Source organism: Lactuca serriola, chromosome 2 (assembly GCF_051521515.1).
Source record: "Lactuca serriola cultivar US96UC23 chromosome 2, Lser_US96UC23_V15, whole genome shotgun sequence".
Lineage (NCBI taxonomy): Eukaryota > Viridiplantae > Streptophyta > Magnoliopsida > Asterales > Asteraceae > Lactuca > Lactuca serriola.
Window position 1 is genome coordinate 137128349 of NC_136409.1, and position 22575 is coordinate 137150923.

The window sequence follows — 22575 nt, forward strand, 5'->3', positions numbered from 1 at the left end:
AATAAGTAGGGTCATTAGATATCCTAAAATATAATAAGATAGGATGGTTAGATATCCTAAAAAATAATAAGACAGGATCGTTAGATATCCTGCAAAGATCGTAAATTAGGATTAATAAAATATCCTAAAAAGATAATAAGATGTGATTAGTAGAAGATCCTAAAAAGATAATAACCTAGGAGGTGATATAATAAAACATAGGAAGTTAGGAAATTAAAGATTTCTAAAAAGTTTTCAAAAGAGTTTATTATATCGTTACCTCAAAACCTGTGAACTCTTCAACATCAAGTTGTCGTTTTCAAAAATCGTATGTGTTTCTGGGATGGAGTAAAGATCAACTCAAGAAAATGTTATCAGCTTGAAGACATATAGGCTTTCATTTAAATAGATAGTATGATTGGCTCTCTGTGATTTGGGAAATCTTTGTACCGTCACTACTTGGAATTTCTGCCAGCGGCCGTGTAAAGTGTGACAAAATGGTATCATAGCTAGTTGTTATAGAGAATTAGTATTTCTTTAGGAATTACGACTATATCTTAGGGCATATACTCTAATTAGGTTTGTCCTTAAATATATAAATAAAAGTATAACAATGAATTAGCCTACCAATAGACTACGTAATGGAAAGGTGCCTAGGTTGGAACTATCGTCTTGGGTTGCTGGATTAAAGAACAACTATATGCAAAGATGGTCATGTCCACTGACTTTTCCTACCTGGTCGATCCTTACTTAGTCTAGAAGTACAAAATAATAATAACCGCCAATCTCGAATAACATAAACAGATCTAAAATGCAATACATAACACAAATATCCAGAATGATTTAGTATTTAAAGGTTGAGTCACTCCTAAACGTAGCCTAATCAACTATGTTTAGTATTGACTGAATCAATACATCAACTGAATTGGGGATAGATAAACAACAGAACAAAAATCATATATACAAACAAAATCTGAAAGTATACATAAAAGTGTATCAAAATACAAAGTATCAAATCTAAAAACCACAACCTACTCATCGTTGCTCATATACTCAGCCTCCGTCCTTCATGCACTCGCTGCTGTCATCGTCAGTATCTTCAGGATGTGTTCCAGAAGTGAAAACACCATCGTGACTAGCGCCCCATGGCTAAGAAGGGGTGGAATAGCATGACCCACCCTAGGAAAAGGTGGATGGTCCACCCCCAGATGCCGCATCACCCCAGCGATCGAAACCATAATCCAGTGACGCTCCTCCAATACAGCAACTAGATATTGCATCACGTCACGTAAAGTTTGCTTTGGTAAATCAGACTCCGCATGTCTAGGTATCTGATGCATCGCAAAGGCAGGCTCAGGAATGTCTGTCGGCTCCACCTATCGAAGCGGCCCCACAATATCGTCATCTAAATTCCTCCATTGCTGCCCCCACTCCCTTAACCAACTCCCACATCTTCCTAAGAGTGGTAGTACCCACCTCCCAGATAGGCATAGGAACCATTCCACTAGTATCAACCTCATTAGATAAGGCAAACCTAGTAACCCAGTGACCCATGCAAATCTTGTTCGAAGGTGTGGAACCTAGATCCATGCTAGATAAGTAGAGAGCAAGACCAAAAGGAAGATGGAGACAAACCTCCATTCCGTCTGAGTGAGGCACCACATATAAAAGAGTTCTCCAGAAGGAACCTTGTCACACTCCTAATGGTGACAAATGGTAGAAGCGACCAATTTGTGGATCAACCAATAGATAGGAGAACGAAAGGTGCTCTCCTTGGTCGTTTTGGAAACATAAGTCCCCATAGCGTGAACCCATACATGTATGTAGTTGTACTGTTGTGGTGGCACAATAATACAGATGTCAAGATAAGCATAAAAATGATGACTCAAAGTCTAATCAGTAGTATAAATCCCTAGACGCCTACCCAGCTCGATCAGGCTGCAGGAGCGGGATACGCCTCCCATGTAAAAAGTAAAGATTTGTCAATCAGCCTATCTCGTCGACTCTTTGTCGAAGCAGACCGTCAAAAAGAACTCCCAAAAGAGCTCCTTGTGGACTACCTCCTGAAACCCAATAACCTGCCGCCATCCATGGCAGAAAAAAATATTAAGTCTGGTGTCATCCCGCAATACACGGGCAAGGAACAAGGCTAATCAAGCCATTAACCCAAACTGTTCTGCCACAATCCAAGAAAGAGCCTGTGGAATACTGATCTTCTTGGATAGAAGAGCATTCAGGCAAGACACAAAAGAAATCCGATCAGGAAGATCATCGAGGAACTCTAGGAATAGATGTGAAGGCCGGTTAGCAGGTAACTAACCCGCAGCTTGCCGACCTCATCTCGCCATATCTGTAGAAAGATAGACAAAAGATAGTTAGGAATAAGATAAAGATGTTGAAATGGGCCAAATGTGCAAGGTGCACGCTGCATGCGAGTGCACGCGGCACACATTCATCTGTGTGATGTGCTCTAAGAATACAATGAACAGCTGTTCCATCCAACTTTTAACACAAAAACTATATAGGGATGTTCGACTAAGCTTCTAGAACACGAATAGGTCTAAAACATCACCCATTTTCGGATTTAACAAAAAAATCGAATTCCAAAAATTCAAAATGAGGAGCAATGCATGAATTAAACCCAAAATTGAGTATATAGGAAGTAAAATCGGTAGTATAAGATGCTTAAGTGATCATCTATTTCACATCAACTAACCCAAATTTATTAATTGATAAAAACCTCAAAAACCCTAAAAACTCGAAATCTAGCCAAAATTCAAGAAAGGATTAGGCATGGAAGTTACCTGGAAGTAGAGAGATCGAACGAGATGAAGAACTCAAAGTTTGGAGGCAAGCGTGCAAAGTGTGTCATACGTGTGGGACTCGGTCTAGAAAATCAGATGGGGACCAGAAGAAATGTTGGAAAGGTTTCAAATGAAGCCAAAATTCGACTTTAATGTTGATTTTCTATAAGTGTGCGGTGCGCTCATCTTGTGCCCAGTGCGCATGTTCAAGATTTTTTAAAATCGACACTTTTCGTCCCTAAAAACCTTTAGATACCCTAGATATTAAAAACCTCTAGGAATTTAATCTAATTAGAAAACTGAGGGCAAGGAATAAGAATTCCCTTGAAATAAGAAGAGATTTTCATAATTAGCATTGCTAGGAAAGCAACAGTAATATAGGAACCCCGTTCATAATAAGAGTTGCTAGGTAAACAACATTAATAAGAAATTTCATGCATAATAAGAGCTGCTAGGAAAGTAATAATAGCATGTCATGATAAGAAAGAAAACGACAATAAAAGAAAAGATATCAGTAAAGTCTCTGTTTAAGCAAATGATAAGGAGATAGGTTGCTAGGAAAGTAACTATAGTACCCTACAAATGGAAAAGTAGTGTTAACCCCATTAGGAGCAACGCATAACCTTCTTGTCATCATTTTAGGACAACAACCCTACAATGCTAACCTTGATTGACTCGACCACCATTCATACCATGATTCATCATCAAGTCTCTGATGCATTAGGAAATCTCAAAGCTAACACGGAAGAGAGAAGCAATAAGGAAGGTAGTCAGTTGATAAAAACCTATTAGGATTTCTCAACAGTAAATCGAGATCATTTTATGGAGACAAGGGAGTAGATAGTTCGATCCATTGGAAAAAAGAAATAGAGAGCAAGTGTGTTAGTGAATATAGAGTAAATTTTGCAACTTGCATGCTCATGGGAAGGGCTATCCTCTGGTGGAGTATTCAGTTCAAGGCTTTGGGCATAGACGAAGTTTATGCAACTCCTTAGGAAGAGTTGAAAAAACAAATGATAAATGAATTTTGTTTTTGGCAGAGATATGGCACGATCCGAGAAAGAATTTAATCATCTGAGAACCAAAGAGTCAGGCTATGCTTGAGCACCTAGTCATCATATACATTGAATTGGTCAACTCGAAGACTCAGAAATTTAATGCATATCTCCAAGGGTTAGTTCCCCATATCAGAGTCAAGGTGCAATCATACCAGCCCAATACCTATGAGAAAGCTAAATATTTAGCCTTCAGTCTCAAGGACCTTGTGACCCAGAACCCAAGAAGGAGTAAGAAGATGTCCAAAGAGCTCAAGAACAAGTAGGGAGGAGTTTTCAAGGGCCAATCTAGTCAACCCTTACAGAAGGAAAGAGAGGAACAGAAGCCTCATGAGAGATCAACCACTTCACCAAGGGAATAATTGGGAAGTCTCCCCTTGTGAACTAATTATGGACTTCACCATTTGGGAAAATGTGAGAAGTTTAGGTGTAACAACTGCGGAAGGCTAGAGCACATCGCCAACGTCTTCAAGAGTCAACTAGGCCAGTAGAAGGAAATATTGGATATTAGAATAAAGAGGTTTAGAAAAATGCTCCATAGGAATAATTATGTAATTATGTAATGTTAGAATAAAGAGGTTTAGAAAAATGTGAGAAGTTTAGGTGTAATGTTTGTACTTCAACATTATATATATAAAGGTCTATTTTGAGTACATGTAGTGATAGACAAATAAAAATAGAAATCCTTCAAGAAGTCCACACCAATATTAAGATAAAAGATTTAGGTGGTTTCCTATTGTTGTAAAATAAGGATGAGATCTAATAGGATTTCAAAAGACAAATATTAGATGCTAAAGATAAAGTTGAAAAAGTAGAAGTAGGAAACTAAAAAGAAAACTTAATTGTCCCAATAAATAGGAAAAAGGAATCGATTTCCTGATTAAGAAACCGGTCTCCCCTAATGAGATTACCATAAGGACCAAATTTTGGGACAAAATTCCTAAAACAGGGGGAGAATGTGACAATTGGGAATTTCCTGTCACTAATCGTCACTAGAGATTAGCATCGACCGATGATAACGATAAAAAATTTCATATTGAAGGAAAATATGATCAGTTAAATGATAATAAGAGGGTAAAAAATGAGTGACCAAAGAGTTATATCACTTTTAATAATGGTCAGTGTATTTGGTAAGTACACAACAAAGTGATCCCAAGGATATAATCGTTGTAAAAATTTGACTCCTATTGGAAGAGTTATGATTATATAAAAGATAAACCCGATCACGTTAATAACGCTATTAACGTCAAAATAGCATAAAGAAATCAATTGAGTTTTGGCCATCGTTACTAAAAGGAAAACCATAGTACTCTAACAGATAAGGGATTTGAAAGGAAAAAGGTCAAAAACAGAGTCTGTAGAGGAGATACGATTTTTAGAAAAATATAAAATACAGGTTAAAAACGAAAGTCAAAATTTGGCAATGCAACCTTAAGGAAAATTGTAGTAATAGTACAGAGCTACACAAATATATAAAGAGGTTAAGAAACAAGATTCATATAAGGAATATATGTTTTTTTATAAAAGATTTAGAGGTGCACGCCAAGTGTGCGCCATGCTCTTTGCGCACATCTGACACCCAGATTCATCGAGATTAGGGAGACATGGACCATCAGAAGCGTGACGCGTGGCAAGCTCTAGATAGAGCCACGAAGCAAGTGCATGTCGCGCAAGAAATGCAATGTGTGCACAACCACTATAAATAGAGGTGCTCACTTTCTTATTTTCTCATCCCAAACGCTCCCCCAAAAACTCTCTCTATACCTCTCAAGCTGTTTCGGAAGTCCTCTCGATGGCGCGAAGTTTCAGATGCAATGGCTTGGATGCTTTGGAATACGCTACTAGAGTTAGTACACGACCTCTATTTTACTATTTTAAAAGTTTTACAAGAACGGGATACATGCTTATCAAATGGTTTTATCAAATGATATATATATATATATATATATATATATATATATATATATATATATATCTGTAAATATCAATCGTTTTATAAAGCTTAAAACCTTAGGATAATGTAGATATAGATACTATGCCTAGTTATAAGCAATGATATTATGCCTAAAAGTTGTGATGCCCGATAGTTTAGGAAAAGATAAAACCTAGATGTTATAATGAACAAATCCCTAGGATAACATAGTACCTAGAAGTTATGTTTGTCAAATATAGGGATAAGCACTGTACATAATCATTACTCTACCCAAATATCTAGTTATCAAATTAACCATAATTAGGGTATATATGTATGATTATATATATATATATATATATATATATATATATATATATATATATATATATATATATATATATAGACACACACACATACAAAATAATTTTGAGATCAAAAGATATAATTATCAAATATAAAACTAAAAGAGTTTATATTAGGATAGCTATATGAAGGATAAATGATAAAATATAAAAGATAAAAGATAAAAGATAAGAGATAAAATACATAAGGTTAATGCATTAGCGAGTTATTTATATTCATCCAATAGCCTTGATTAAATTCGGCTTCCCTATGTACCTATAATCGTTAATCTTGGGAGAGCTAGAAATATATGTATAAATCTACACAGGGATTGATACCCCTACATGCGATTGCTAGCTACAATCCCGACATGATAACTTCCTTATTAATCATTATTTCAACGTCTGATGAATCGTTGTGGTCGGGAAATTATTAGTTAAATAGTGTCATTTAGGGGGGCTCGTGGTAATACATTACAAACACCTTAGAGGTCCGACTACCATTAGGGACTCCTTAGAATGATAGATAAAGTATGTTAGGATTAATAAAAAAATCCTAAAATATAATAATATAAGATGGTTAGATATCTTAAAAGACAATAAGATAGGATTGTTAGATATCCTAAAACATAATAAGATAGGATCATTAGATATCCTGCAAAGATAGTAAATTAGGATTAATAAAATATACGAAAAAGATAATATGATATGATTAGCAGAAGATCCTAAAAAGATAATAACCTAAGAGGTGATATAATAAAACATTGGAAGCTAGGAAATTAAAGATTTTTAAAAAGTTTTCAAAAGAGTTTATTATACCATTACCTCAAAACCTATGAACTCACCAATATCAAGTTGACATTTTCAAAAATCACATGTGTTCCTAGGATTGAGTAATGATCCAGTCAAGAAAAGTTTATCAGCTTGAAGACATATAGGATTTCGTTTAAATAGATACTATGATTGGCGCTCTGTGATTTGGGAAATCTTTGTACTGTCACTACTCCGCATTTTCGCTAGTGGCCGGTTAAGGTGTGACTTGCATCTTCTCTCTCTCTCTCTCTCACTCTCTCTCTCTCTCTCTCTCTCTCTCTCTCCTCATGTAGTCACCAAAGGGTCGTAGCCCAATCAAAATGATTGCTCTTTTTTTCTTTGGTTTCTTCATGTTCGACGTACAACAGCAGCAACCAAGCACGATTTGGATCATCTTTTGTTGTTCCCTCCTGTGATGATCGATGCAACACAAAGAACTATAGCCCAAAATATTAGGTTCATTCTTGCTTCTCCCGATTGGATCCCTCTTTTCTCTTTTTGTGATCGACACAACGAACCAAGTGAAATGGAGATGGTCATGATGATCACAGAGTAGGCCAAAGGAAAAAGAAATATACTCAATTCTTTAAAGCCCGTCGATCTAAGTTCATGAAGTTTATATCCGAATTTTTTCCAATTAGTCCCTCAACTTCCAACCATGTACTCCTTTCACCCTAACCCTAATAAGTTGACATATTTAGCTTAGTTTATTAACACTTCAGCCCATCAATATCATTTATGCCATCTAAATAGATTAGGTTTATCCCGTTTTCAAAAAACCAATTTATTAAATTATATACCCATTAAATATTAATTAATTTATTTAGATATTAAATAACATCTATTTTTAATTTATCACATTTAATATCACAAAACTGAAATTATTTGTAGAAACACTTATTTTAGTAATGGAAAACAAACACCGTTAACGGAATGATTTTCAGGTCGTTACAACTTCCTAGGAGATCACTCATCCTTGAAATTGCTCTCGCGTGGGCACAATTACCTGCAAAGTTCTTATAGGATATGTTTCCCTCACGACTTTAAAACATATTGTGTTAGGGAAGGTATCCGCACCCTCTTATAAGGAATGTTTAGTTCTCCTTCCCAGCCTGTGTGAGATCAGGTGGAGGTAAAAGGGTATGAAGGTGGGTGGCTACCTGCACTTGATGGCACATTGGCTGGAAAAAAGAAAAAAGCATTCCTTATATGGGGTGTAGATATATTTCTTGTCACAACATGTTTTAAAGCCCTTATGGCAGCAAATCCCATAAGAATTCAGCAGTTAAGCATGCCCGGGCAAGAGCAATTCTAAGATGGCTGACCCTCTAAGAAGTTTTCATGCTAGGTGCCCAAAGCGGACAATATTGTGATATGTGCCAAAGGGGAGCATTAGAAAATAGTATCAGATCTGGGGCATAGGTCAATCAGCCCGACGGGGACATTGAACCCTATAAAGGGTGGTAAAAGTGGGTGTATACCTCCACTTGATCTCACATCGGATGGGAAGGAGAGCTAAACATTCCTTATAAGAATGTGAATACCTTCCCTATCACAACACATTTTAAACCTGTGAGGGCAGAAGATCCCATAAAAACATGTAACATCCGAAAATTTTAAATAAATTTTAACTATTTAAAACAACATAGGTTAACTAAAAATCAAAACATTTATTAACGAAAGTTTCGAAACCAACCCCCAAGATCAAAGTAATACAAAAATCCCATTGTAAATTTATAAGTTTTAATATTAAAAGAAAACATAGTCCAACATATTATGAAAATATCTACCACTCCGATTCGAGCCCGTGTGTACCGTCATACCCCGCCCTCCTTAGTACATGTGGATCCTGAAATATTATTTTTAAGGGTAAAGGGGTAAGCAAAAAGTTTAGTGAATTTCACACAAACACATTATAATTTCAAATAAGCTCTACCCCTAACATACAGACATCAATCACAATAACTACACTGCCACACATGCAAGTCAAAGAACAAATCATAAACAAGCATAAACCCATTAGGACACATCGGTTATGCCCGATCCCCCTTGCTCAGTGCGTTGAGCCCTTGGGACAGATCAACTAAGCCCGATCACCAAACCTAACCTTATTTGGACACACTGGCTATGCCCGATCCCTCTTTCTCAGTGCATCGAGCCCTTAGGACACATCGGCTATGCCCGATCTCCCACTCAATAAATTGAGCCCTCCTATATGTATTCCTTGGTACCTTGAGCAAATACCATACACCCACTATACATACTCCAGTCTAGTGTTACTTACATACACCCTATAAGAAAACACGAGCTAAAGTAAAAGATGCACAAAATCACACAATGTAGTGGGAAACTCGCCTCAAATAGCAAAGTAAACGTCCAACTGTAACCTGGAAACTCAATCACCTTGCAATGATCCTATAATAGCAATCAAGATTAAAAATGACTATGTTTTACCTTAAACATATAGACAAACTACCAGACTCAATTTCCAAATTTCGACCTGAAACAACAGCTTGTTCAAGGCCACTCTAACACCACCAAAGCCTGCCAAAGTTACAATATTTTCCATATTACAATAGTTCAGTATTTTAGCTTTCCAGGGACTACTTATATGTATCCATATGTTTTCCTATAATTTACTATAGATTTTACAAAATGGGATATCAATGCAGCTATTTCTGATCAGTCAGTGAAAATGACAACTTTCACCCTAGTTAGAGCCAACATGAGGTCAAAGAAAAAATTAGGAGATATAGACTCAAAACCTGAACTTCGGGAACTGACGGATCCTAAATCCAACATTTCATTCTTTTTCTATGATTTTTACAAAATCAAGACAGATTAGAAACTTTTAGGTACAAAAGGTTATTAAGTCACTTTTACCCCTCCATTAAGTCCTTAATGGTTAAGTTTAAACTTCATACTTTCTCTGGATTAAAAGGCTATATAAAAATTTATTAAGAAGTGTAACTAGAGTGGGTTTATGGATCAAGAGCTTATGTTAGGCTGTGAAGCTTTGATTTGACTTTGTGGAAATGTAGAAGTGCATAATCGATAAGAACGAATTAACGTTTAAGAACAATTGTATAGATAAAATGTGGAGTATAACAAAACTTGTAGGAGCATGTGATTGCTCATCTAAAATATTCTTTCTCTAACTATTCTACTATCTACAACGATTAAGGCTATACAAGATTGGAGCTCTTAATCTACAAAGAATAATGAACTACTATTTATAAGGAAGCACTACCCATAAAAACATAAGGCCTTCTACATCACAGAGAAAATAAGCCTTCCAAATAAGAAGTCTTCTATTTATGTTTTTTTATTTATGTAAAATTATAGTCGTTGATTCAATAAATATGTGAAATCATTTTTCAAGATATATGAGACATTTTATTTTTGAATTACTGAAAAAAAATGATATTGTATAATGAAATGTTAAATTGATTATAAAAATAAAACAACCACAATAAGCGATGAAAAATAAATATGATATATGAAAAATCAGAAAATTAAGTTGTTGAAATAATCATATATAAAAAAATATAACAAATTACAAATGAAATTAACAATAACGTTTTATTACAAATAATAATAAAAGATGTTATAAGAGATAATATTCTACAAACTATTTAAATTTTTCTAAAAACTTCTTTATACACAACATTAAAACTTTTATTTGTAAGCCTACCATCATTATCCAAAATTAATAATTTTAATCATTTTGTACTTTTAACTATAGATAAAATAACATATAATAGGTCATGTGTAAAAATCGGATCATTATCATTTATCATACAATCTCAAATAGTAACTATTGTGTGCAATGTGACCATCATTGCTTATTTTATGGTAAAATAATTAAACAAATTTATCCTAATATTTTTTATTTATGTTATAGACTCTTATATCTTAATTTCGGTCTAATGTATGATTATCTAAAATGACTCCATATTTGTTGGACCGGATCACCCATGGTCTATTTAAAAATGTTTACAAGCAAACTAATAGCTTTTTTCAAAAAAAATTACATCGTGTTAAATCAAAAATAGGATGTTATTTTCGAACTAAACATGAATATATGATTCTCTATCTAACTTTGAATTAAATTTAAAAATAGCAACTAACTTTGGATTAAACTTAAAATGTATTTGCATTCCTTTCTCATTTTTAAGTGGAAGGTTATAAAAAAAATAGCAATGAATTCGGGTGGTCTTCGCGTGACAAATTTGGAAAAGGGTACACAAATATGTGATCAACTTCGCTGTTGTATATGCTTTTTATTTTTTAATATTACTAGAAAAAACTTCATGAGCCATGCAATTGAGTCAACACCCTATTAATACACAAACAAACTGTTTTATAAATCGAAATGCTATTGTTTTCCTTCCCCATACACAATCGAGTCAACATAACTTACATGTGTGGACCTCCAAATGGTATTGAGACTTCACTCCTCCATGTGTTTCTATAAATTTGTCCTATTGTTCCCTGTAATACTCTAGTGATATGTACTGAGTGTATGTCGGTTCTCTGTGTCCAAAAACTTAAGTCACTGGAGTAGTCGCTGGAGCATACCTAAAAATAAATTTTTGTCATAAATATGTTTTGTTTTCTGGAAACTTTTTATAAAATCAATTTTGGAAAAGTTACTGAAACATGAATTGTAATCGAATAAAATTTTAGCCAGTTTTTTTACAGATATGTACAACTTGAAATTCTTGATGTAAAGTGTTTCCTAGAGTTGCTTGCCTAAAATAACAATTGGGTGGAAAACAACAACCGGTTAGCTTAAGGGCCATTGAAATGACAAAAATGCCATTTGTTTTCATATGATATCATGTAATGTTATGCATCATTTAAATTACTATAACATTTCAAATACACAGTGCAATTTATCCACATTATAGTACTAAATTTATTGGACAAATGATTAATTTCAACACACTATTACCAAGAACGAAATTTACATTGTTGTAATTTGTATAGAATGGGAAGTATGTGAAACCTGAATACCTGATAGTGAGGATGTTATGTTTTGCATGTAAAATATATGTATATGATAGTTCAGGAGAGTAAAGGACTTGAGCAACAAAGAAGTAACAATAGACTGTCTTTTTTCTTAGGAAACTGAGCTTATCCAACGTATTTTATACCACCCACCTGCTAACACATAATAACATCATGATGATTTTAATGGAGAACTAACAAAGAAGTGAAAAAATTATTGGCTTTGACACAAATAATTTACTTCTATACTAATTTGACAAAAGAAATGAAAAATATAAAATGTCTCTATAAGGTTGCAGATGGGCATTTCACAGCAACAATGAAATTACTATGTTCCTCGGGGGTTGCTCCATACGGGGATGCTACCACAAAGGCATTGGAGGATAAGCATACACACAAGCCACCACCATCCATGTCGAGTACCATATGTTCAGTACCTTCCCTTATAGTGGATATTGGCAATGTCCTTGGGGGCATTAAATCATTTCATAAAAGAACCTCGTGTATGAGAGATGGGTTGAGAGCTCAACACATTTTAGATTCTCATTGTGGAGAAGGTTCAACTATAGCCAAAGACCTCCTATGTGCTATTACATGTGTGGTTAATATATGGCTAAGAGGAAGATGCCCTTCGAGTTTGGTAGAATTTGTAGCATCTGTTCCTCCTACACCGCTCTTAAAACCTGACAAGGGACTACAGCCTATTGCAATAGGAACTATATGGAGACGTTTGGTTTCCAAGCTAGGTATGAAAGGTGTTGGTAAATAAATGGCCAAGTATCTCAATGATTTTCAGTTCGGGGTTGGGTTGTCAGGTGGCGTTGAAGCCAACATGGTGTTGAGTAAGCGCCACAACGACATGTCTCTTTCCATGATTACCGTGGACTTCTCCAATGCCTTTAACCTTGTTGAAAAATCTGCATTACTTCATGAGGTCGGATTGAGGTGCCCTTCTATACCGATGTGGGTAGAATTCCTATACGGTCAAGCAGCAAGGTTGTATTTAAGAGACACATATATTTGGTCTACTACTGGAGTTCGGCAAGGAGACCCATTGGGACCACTTCTCTTTGCCCTTGTGTTGCACCCGCTCTTGCATAATATTAGAGAAAATGCAAGCTTCTTCTCCATGCATGGTACCTTGATGATGGCACACTTATTGGAGATTCTGAGGAGGTAGCCAAAGCATTAGACATTATTATAGTTATTGGCCCAAAATTGGGCCTCCAGTTGAATATCAAGAACCTATCTCTTTTGGCCCTTGTGTGGTGGAAGGAAGCTGTGTAAGGGGCTATTCCTAGTTGGCATCGGAAGGCCGCCATTGGGGGTCAAACTTCTTGGGGAATCTATTAGTAGAGATGCTACTTTCATTAGCAGCTCATCCATAAAGAGAGCTGAAAACGTTGTGAATTTGATGCGCCTTCTTCCACAATTTTCTGGCCCGCAAAGTGAGCTCCTTCTACTTCAATCTTGTATGGGTATTGCAAAAGTTTTCTTTGGACTAACAATGTGCCAACCCGTTCACATGGAGGAGGTAGCGTTGTTCTTTGATAATGAGTTGTGCGAGGCGATTGAGGACATTGTGGTTTGTGGTGGCCCTTTCTTTGGCGACATACGGTGGCGACTTGCTTCCCTACCCATTCGGTTTGGTGGTTTGGGTTTAGACTCGGCAGTAGAGGCTACCTCATATTCTTTTGTTGCCTCAAGGGCCCGATCTTAGGTATTGCAAGACCACATCTTACAGGATAGCGACATTTATGGTATGCATTATGATTATGCTTGTGCCTTAGCTTCTCTTCGTAACAAGCTTCCGGACATTGACCTTACCAATTTTACTACAAAGGACACTGCATCCCCCTTAAATCCTAGAATACACTGGCGAATGCCCTTTTTAGTAGAATTTTCCAAGATATGGAAGTGCATTTCAATATGACGGCTCGGCATAAAGCATTTTTCCAGTGTTTACGTGCACAAAATGCTCAAGATTTTCTTCTAGCTATCCCTATAGACGATTTTGGCCAACATATGTCTCATGTGGAGTATCGTATCATCCTCAAATATCGACTCATGATTCCAATATTCCTAGTCGACGAGATATGTTTGGTGTGCCGCAGGACACGTTTGGACTCTTTTGGAGAGCATGTAGTTCATTGAAAAGAACTCCTGAGGGTTAAATATAGGCACGATATGGTTAAGGATGTTTTGGTCAACATATTTAAGCGTGTATGGGTTTCCGCCAAGAAAGTGGCTCATGTGAATTTCCTGACTGACCCAATGGAAGGAAGGTCAACCCTTAGACCAACTGACGTTTTGATTTTTGGATGGGTTGGATGGAAACACGCAGGTGTGGACCTTACAGGGGTATCCCCTCTCGTAGGCTTGAGGTTCGGGGGTTTCATGGTGGGACAGACTGCATTAAAAGCTGCTACATACAAGGTTACCAAACATGAGAAATTGTGCGTCGAAAATCAACACATGTTCATACCTTTTGCATTTGATACATTTGGATTCCTTGAGTCGGATGCGGTGGAGCTTCTTAGTAGAGTACAACCGATCATGCATAACAATGTTATATCCCCCAGATCTATGAATGTAGTCTTCAAAATATTTGACATTACCATACAAAAAGGCTTAGCAACGCAACTTATTGCCGTTTGCCTTCTCATTCGTTGTACGATGATAACTAAGATGTATTAATTATAAAAATACCAAAGTTTAATTGTTAAGAAAAATCAACCAAAATAAATCATTCATATATCTCAGATACACACCTTGAAGTAACCATCATTATCCTTATATTTCCCCTTCTCCACTTGGAAAACGACATTAAGGTTATAACAAACTAAGCATGAGTGCATGACAGATTTCATGGAAAATTGGGTAACATATAAGTTGTTTACCCCTTTGTGAGTTGCTGTAAATTTCCCCAAGATGGCCTAGCTCTACTTCCATCCCATCAATACATTTCTTTTATCACAAAAGTGATGCCTAGTATCTTATCTTGGACTTATCTTGGATTACATATTCTAACTGATGCACAAAAAATCATATTTCTTTGAATACAAATTCTAATTTTACAAATTTCCCTTAATTTGTTGTACTTCCATTTAATTATACAATTGATTATGATGCCATTCTCGATTATTGTGAAATAAATAATCAAATTATGTCAAACCGATTAAAATTAAAGCTACTAAAATATCACTTACCTTAAAGGGAATTTATGATTAAATAAAAAAAACATAATAACACCAACTTTTAATGTGTTAATACAAATAAAATAACCAAAAACCTAAAATTCAAATATTATATATAACCCTGGTTGAATTGAAAAATTTTAAAGTCTTTCAATTTGAATACCTTCTTCTAAAACCTTGAAATATATATCTTCTACCTGTACCAACTCAAGCAGAAAATATTTGAAAATTTTAGAAAATGATCCTACAAAATGCCATCATAAAAATGTCAATACATGTCGACATAAGGCAAATTTGCAAACAAGTTGTTCCGTTAACCCTTTCTGAATGGCAAAACTAATTATTTTGAAGAACTTCATTTCTCCTCTAATTTTCGACGACAATAAAAGACACATGAGTCATAGTTCGAAAAGTTTCCACGTGAATGGAATTTGTTACCATGGGAAGAATTTTTTGTGCGGGGTGGATGAACAAGACGAAGAGAAGGGGTGGTGTTATTTATCTTTTACGATTTCAAATGGCTTACTGAGTTGCCTTCTTTTAAAAGATGTAGCAAAGAAATCTTATCTAATGGAATCATGGTCAAACCTCTATGGAACCCTAAGAGTCAACACACAAGAAGTCTGGTGGTTAAAAACCTCGATGAATCAGTGGCACTGAATCTCTAGATCTCAAAAACATTTTGAATCAGTGGCGAGAAATCATTCAATAAGTTTGATATTTGGAGAACGTATGTTTCTTGATTTATTGAGATTTTGGTTTAAGATTATGGGACTGATTGTAAAGCACCTTGGAGAGAAATAATAAAGAAAGAGAAAGAGAGAATAAGTTTTCTAGGAACTAATAAATTGGGATTGATGGATATTGAGCGTTTGAAATTTGAAGTTTTAGGGTTAAATTAATTTGAGTAATATTTTCTTGCATAATACATGGAATTCAAATCAGTTGATTTATTGGGATATAGTTGATTGAATGGGATATATGTATCTAAGATCAGAGCAACAATTTGAGCGGAAAACCAAAATTTGAGTGAATGTAGACCAATAAGTTTAGGCGGGAAAAAAATTAAGTGCTCTAAATGGCTAACACGTGACACATAATAAAATACAAATTCGTATTAGACTGACACATGACAAAGTAAAACTATTTTTTTATTATGTAGGATAAATACGATAATAATATTGTGCTATCCCAAAACTTTTGTTTGGGCTCCGCCACTAATTAGACATTCGTCCAAGGGATAATGACTTGAAAGAGTAAGTAACTTTCAACTTTGTTCATATTTAGACACTAATTTTTTTTCGTGTTTGATTTACCCTTGTATTATTTGAAGTTGTTCACATTTTACCCTTATGTCCGGTCAAATAATTCAATGGTAAATCAAGTATGAAAAAGAAGTTCAGTGACTAAATATGAACAAAATTGAAAGTTCGTTAACCTTTCAAGTTATCCATTTTTGTAATCATTCATTAGTTTATTTTGTCTATTGATAACAATTACTTAGATTAATAGTGTTTATTTTAGTCACTATGTTTGTTTTGTGTTGTGTTTGTAAGTAGTATTACATAAAACAAACCTACCAATAACCATGTTATAATTTATAGCTTTAATCCTAGTCCATGAGATAAACTTTTAACAAGAATTTATTTATTCATTCCATGTTTTATACTTCTTTTCATAATTATAACTTTATAGGCTATAAATAATGGTATAAGTTATAATGAGACATCATTTATCTAAACATAGATTAGAATAATTATTTTACTTTATATATATATATATATATATATATATATATATATATATATATAGAGAGAGAGAGAGAGAGAGAGAGAGAGAGCTAGGTTCAAATGTTTTTAACAAATGGTGTGTGCCTAAATGCACCAATGAGAATTCAGGAATAATAAATCATTAAATAATTTAAAAAAGGGTATAATGGTAACTTACTATATCTAATTATGGTAAAAAAAAAATAAGTCAATTAATCTCTCCTTAATTAGTTTAACCCTACGAAGCTAACATCCCTAACCATCGAAGGCTTCCTCAAATCATTGATACCTCTGTTCCTCTTTTCCACCAGAAATCGATTCTTACATCCGAGCACCACCTTCGGCCTATTATCCGCCATCATGACATCAACTTCTAGATCCTCTATTCGACTACTCTTCTTCCTCATCTTCATGTTCGTCGGCCTCTTGTTTTCCATACGCTTTTTCGATTCAGCATGATGTTCTTTTGCGATTCAGCATTCATGCTAAAATCGCTTTTCCATATGCTTTTGCGATTCAGCGGTTGCTCGATTGTGCACCCCAATCTACCAGGTATTTAATACTTTCCCTCTTCCAATATGAATATCTGAATATTGCTATGCTCTTGTATTAATCATAACATGTTTTTTTTAGTTGTATCTCCAGTTCTCGACCACCAAGAAACTAAACTGGTAAGACTCTCACTAATTTTTTTTTGAAGAAACTGAAGAAGCACACCATGTGTTCGATAAAATGCATAGTTGAAATCTAGGTTTTTTTAATGCATCTTGATGTCGACCATTCTACTAGAATGCAATATCGAATTCTAATTTTGTCAGAGTAGAATCTTGAATTCATTATCAACTTAAGCAGTGAATTACCGTAACTAATTCTATAAGAATAAAATTGGTTTATATTCTTGTTATTGGTCTCGATTCTTATGGAATAACATCCTAAATAATGAAAAATTGCATTCTTTCAGAATAATATACATTGCAAGTTTAGGGATGATTATTAATGTTGGTTTGTAGAAATTATAGTTATATTTTATTTGCATGTATATCACATTCTATTAGAATTTATGCACTAACATTTTTAATATTTGAAAGTTGATTATGTTTTCCTTGTGAATTTAGGTTTTGAAGAGGTTGCCATTAATGTGGAAAATGAAGAAAACATGGAGAACGATAAATATTCTTTTGGAATAATATTATTTCGGAATAATATTCTTTTGGAATAGAGTAGTGTTTTTGTTAGATTGTGATGTTTTTTCTTTTTAACCATTTTTAGTTTTAATCTTTAAGAATAAATGTAATCCTTAAACCATTATTAGTCATAGTTTTTTTAGAATGATATTAATAATTGTTTATAGTCTTTTTCTTTACAGAAGAATGTAAATAGTGATTCTTAAAGAATAAAATTCGTATCCTTTAGAAAATATTATTCTTGATAACATATTGTATAATTCTTTAACCATGTTTAATATAAAAAGTATCTTGAATGAAACAATATTATGCAAGAATAAAACTGCAAATATATTTACTAGTTTATTGTTGACTTTTTGTCATTCTGACAAAATAAAATCGGTTATTATTTAAAGTAAATTATAATTTAATTGTAATTAATTTGAAAAAATCAGATTTTTTTTAAAATAAGGAATTAATGATTCCTTAAAATCCGAAAATTTTCCTTTTTTTAAAATAGGTTAATTGACTAAAATACCATTTTGCTGAAATTTGTATGATTATATGATACATGCTATCTTATTGTAATATCATAAACCCTCAGATCATGATTGTTGATTTTATTCATCTGGTGGTTCATATCTGTGCATTCTAGCACACAATAGTTACTAGAAACAATATATATATATATATATATATATATATATATATATATATATATATATATATATATGACGAAGTGTTGTAAACGCAAGATTACATGTGTTCATTATATATAAAACACTAGGCGTAACGTCGCGCGTTGCGCAAGAATGCATTTAAGTAGTTAAAATAATTATGGGACAAATAGAAATATGTTGAAATTTATGTTTTTAGTCATGTTTTGGGCATTAACCAAATTATCAAATATCATAAAAATCCATCAATTTATATTTTGATAGTATCTAATATAGTTCATACCTTATAAACTTTACTTTTACATTTATAATATCCAATATATATTATAAGTTTTTGTATAACATTAATATATTCTACTTTTCTTATGCCTGATAATAATTTTTGGATAAAATAAAAAATAAGTTGTTTTGAATGAGCTATTAATAAACAATATTGAACTAATAAACTTTGTATTACACTATTTATATTACACCAAAACATCCAATGTTTCATATATGAACTTTCAAATATTAAACATTCAAATTAAGAATGAAGTCATACAAAATATATCATTATACATAAATGTTAGCAAGAGTTTTAAAATAAGTCGATTAGTAAATATGATATTTAATTTTAATTACGTATTTTGCAAAGCGTACGTTTGACTTTATGTTGGTGCACCGAGAATCCTCTTTCTTAATTTGTACCTAAAAAATTAAGGTAAATAGGAATACAAAATAGATATTACTAAATATTAATATAAATAATTAAAAAGGGTTTGTGGATCGCCTACCACCGGTTAAAGACAACATGCATCTCTAGTGGTATCGATTCATATATAAAATTGAAGTAGTCATTCTATGTATACCTTGTTTTTTAATTACATAAACAGATATGAGTAACCGAAAATAAAAATGTTATCTTTATGTAGAAAAATATTTTAGTTAACTAACAAATTAAATAAGATAAGTTTAAGAGTTAGGAGTTTCAAAACATTAATATTTTTATTATCAATCAATTAAGTAACACATGTTGAAATTTTTACAATCATTATTAAAAAGCATTTGAAATATTAGATTTTAAATGAATTTTAGTTGAAGTGTTTTGACCTCTTTTATAATATATATATATATATATATATATATATATATATATATATATATATATATATATATCACACACACACATATATAGAGAGAGAGAGAAAGAGAGAGAGAGAGAGAGATGAAAAGTATAACATATGTATAAGTTTTAATTAATTACCTTTTTGAAATGGTACAATTACAAAACAAAAAAAACATATTTAAAATATTTAATTAAATATTTTCGACATCACCCTATATAACATATAATCAATATATTCACGATTAAACCACAATATACAATGACTGTATTACAATAATCCAAAAACAAAGAAAATATAAAAACGAATTAGTATAACAAACTTACAAATTAAAAGCTCTAATATAATAGCATATCTCCAAAAGTGGTCATAAGACCTCAACCCAACACAAAAACTTTTAAGTTTGTTTTCTTTCTGAAATATGTATATGATTTCTATACATGATTTCCCAAATTATTGGTCTTTTTATAATAAACTTTTCACTAAATGCTAATTAAACATAATATAAGTTATAAAACTTTTGAGTGTTAAATCATAATTAAGAAAACTTTTGATTTGCATTATTTAAAAAGGGGTTTCAAATGAATGTGGTTTGAGAAAGTTAAAAAAAGGGGTTTCAAATGCATGAGATTCAAGAAAAAATGTTAACTTTATAAGTATGTATGATATGTTTCAAGATATACCAAGAGATATATGGATTAGAGAGTTCCAACGAAACATTATAAATGACTTATTAGTTGTGGCATGTCATCACTAAAGGTACTTACGGCAACTCTTAACACTTTTAGCGGCAAAATATGTAGTATGTTACGCCCTTAAATCTCTTAGTCAAAGCAAATATATTTTTTAAATATTAAAAATTATACCCAACACATATAAAATAATATAATGAAATTTATTAAGCAGTCCATGTGAAGAACTTAATAAGGTGATTTTTCAAAGTAAAACATTTATTTATGGGATAATGAATTGAAAGGGTAAGAACTTTCGACGTTGTTTATATTTAGTCACTAAACTCTTTTTTGTACTTGATTTATCCATGAATTTTTTGAAATTGTTCATATTTTACCCTTATGACCAGTTGTAACCGATCATAAGAGTATAATACGAATAATTTTAAATAACTTAAGGATAAATCAAACACACAAAAAAATCAATAATTAAATATAAACAAATTTGAAAATTTATTACCCTTTTAAATCATTATCCCTTTGTATAATCACACTTAGAAGACAAAAAAAATCTCATCTACTCTAATAAATGAAGATTTTTTTGTCACTTGTCACACTCTCATTCAATTTGCCACATGTAATTTTATGGTAATTTTAAATTAATTTTTATTCCACTTGTCATTTTATGGTTTTTCTATTTTATTAAATGTCAAATATTATTTAATCTAATAATAAATGCATATCAATTTCATTAATGGACTTTCCTTTTAATTTCAAAATTACTAAAAAAAAGTTTCATTAATTTTCTTTATTTATTTATTTAAATTATTTGTTTAAATTTAAAAGAGAAAAAAAACACTTTAATTTTTATAATTTAATTCATTTTTCTTATAAATTCAAACTTCTCAAATATTTTGAATTTTATATTACTTTTTTTTAAATAAACTCATATGATATATGGGTCTCACACCTAATATGAGATTAAGGAGAAGAAAGTCCCGATGACGTGAAAAGTGTCACCATCTGAAATATCCTCATACCAAAATGGTAAAAAAAAAATATTTTTAACAAAATCGTAGCCCAAATAATGAAATTGCAACTCAAACGACGATGTCATAGCCCAATACCAGCTTGCGATTTCAATGACTATATGAGTCATTTATTTATTTATTTGACTATTTCTTTGAAAAAACATGTTAAGTTTGTCTTATTCTCTTTTATCGATATTGAATTAATTAGAAAAGACAATATTGCAAAAATAGTCTCTGCCGTATGCATTTTTTTGGAGTTTCAGTCCAAACTTCGAATGTTTTGGATTTATGGTCCTTTTGGTCTTTTATACGTAGAATTGGTCCCCCGATTTAACTTTCGTTAAATTGTTGTTTTAACTCCCTCGTGTGCCTCCCACAAAAAGGTATATTTGTCTTTTCACTTATAAGGGACCATTTTTGCACCTGAAAAAATATATCCCCGTTTTTTTAAAAAAAAATAATACCTATTTATTTATTTTAATAATTAAAAAATAAAAGAGGTCTATTCTCTCTCTCTCTCACACTCACTCTCTCTTCCTTTTTCTTCTCCCCAAACACCATTGTTGAAGAAGCATCACCCAAAATCCCCTGTCAAGCATCAAACAAGTAAACACACCCTTGGATGGTTGTTTCCGGTGAGATCAAGAGGAGCTACAACCCTCTCAACGACTGAAATCTATGTTCAACACCTCTACAACCCTCCTACAGTCGAAAAAGCACAACCCCAAACACCCCACCTCAATCGTTGTTGTTGCGACTGCTCTGATTCCTTTCTGAATCGTTGCTATCGATGATGAGAAAGAAACCACGATGAGGCTCGCCGGGGAGCAGCCTCGCCACTTCCTTCATTTGTCCATCGCATCTTTCCCCCTTTACGCCTTTCCTCACCGAAGTTGTTGTCGTAGCTTACCTGTTTCGCTCGAATCTTCCTTCCTACCTTCTCCTTAGAAGATCAATGCTTAAGTAGCCCTTGCTGCTTCCAATCTTATTCTTCCTCCGTCAGTTCGATTGAGCACCTGTGACACTCCTTTTGATCGGCGACTG

The 22575-nt window shown here is 33.1% G+C and overlaps 1 long non-coding RNA gene across 1 annotated transcript; it reads right to left on the reverse strand.

Annotated features, from left to right (window-relative positions):
- Positions 1-915: 915 nt before the first annotated feature.
- Positions 916-2906, reverse strand: LOC145086838 (uncharacterized). The gene is made up of 2 exons (XR_013700656.1): positions 2784-2906; positions 916-2329 (listed from the first exon to the last, which is right to left on the reverse strand). It is a non-coding gene; the product is annotated as an uncharacterized LOC145086838 (long non-coding RNA).
- Between the last annotated feature and the right edge of the window lie 19669 nt (positions 2907-22575).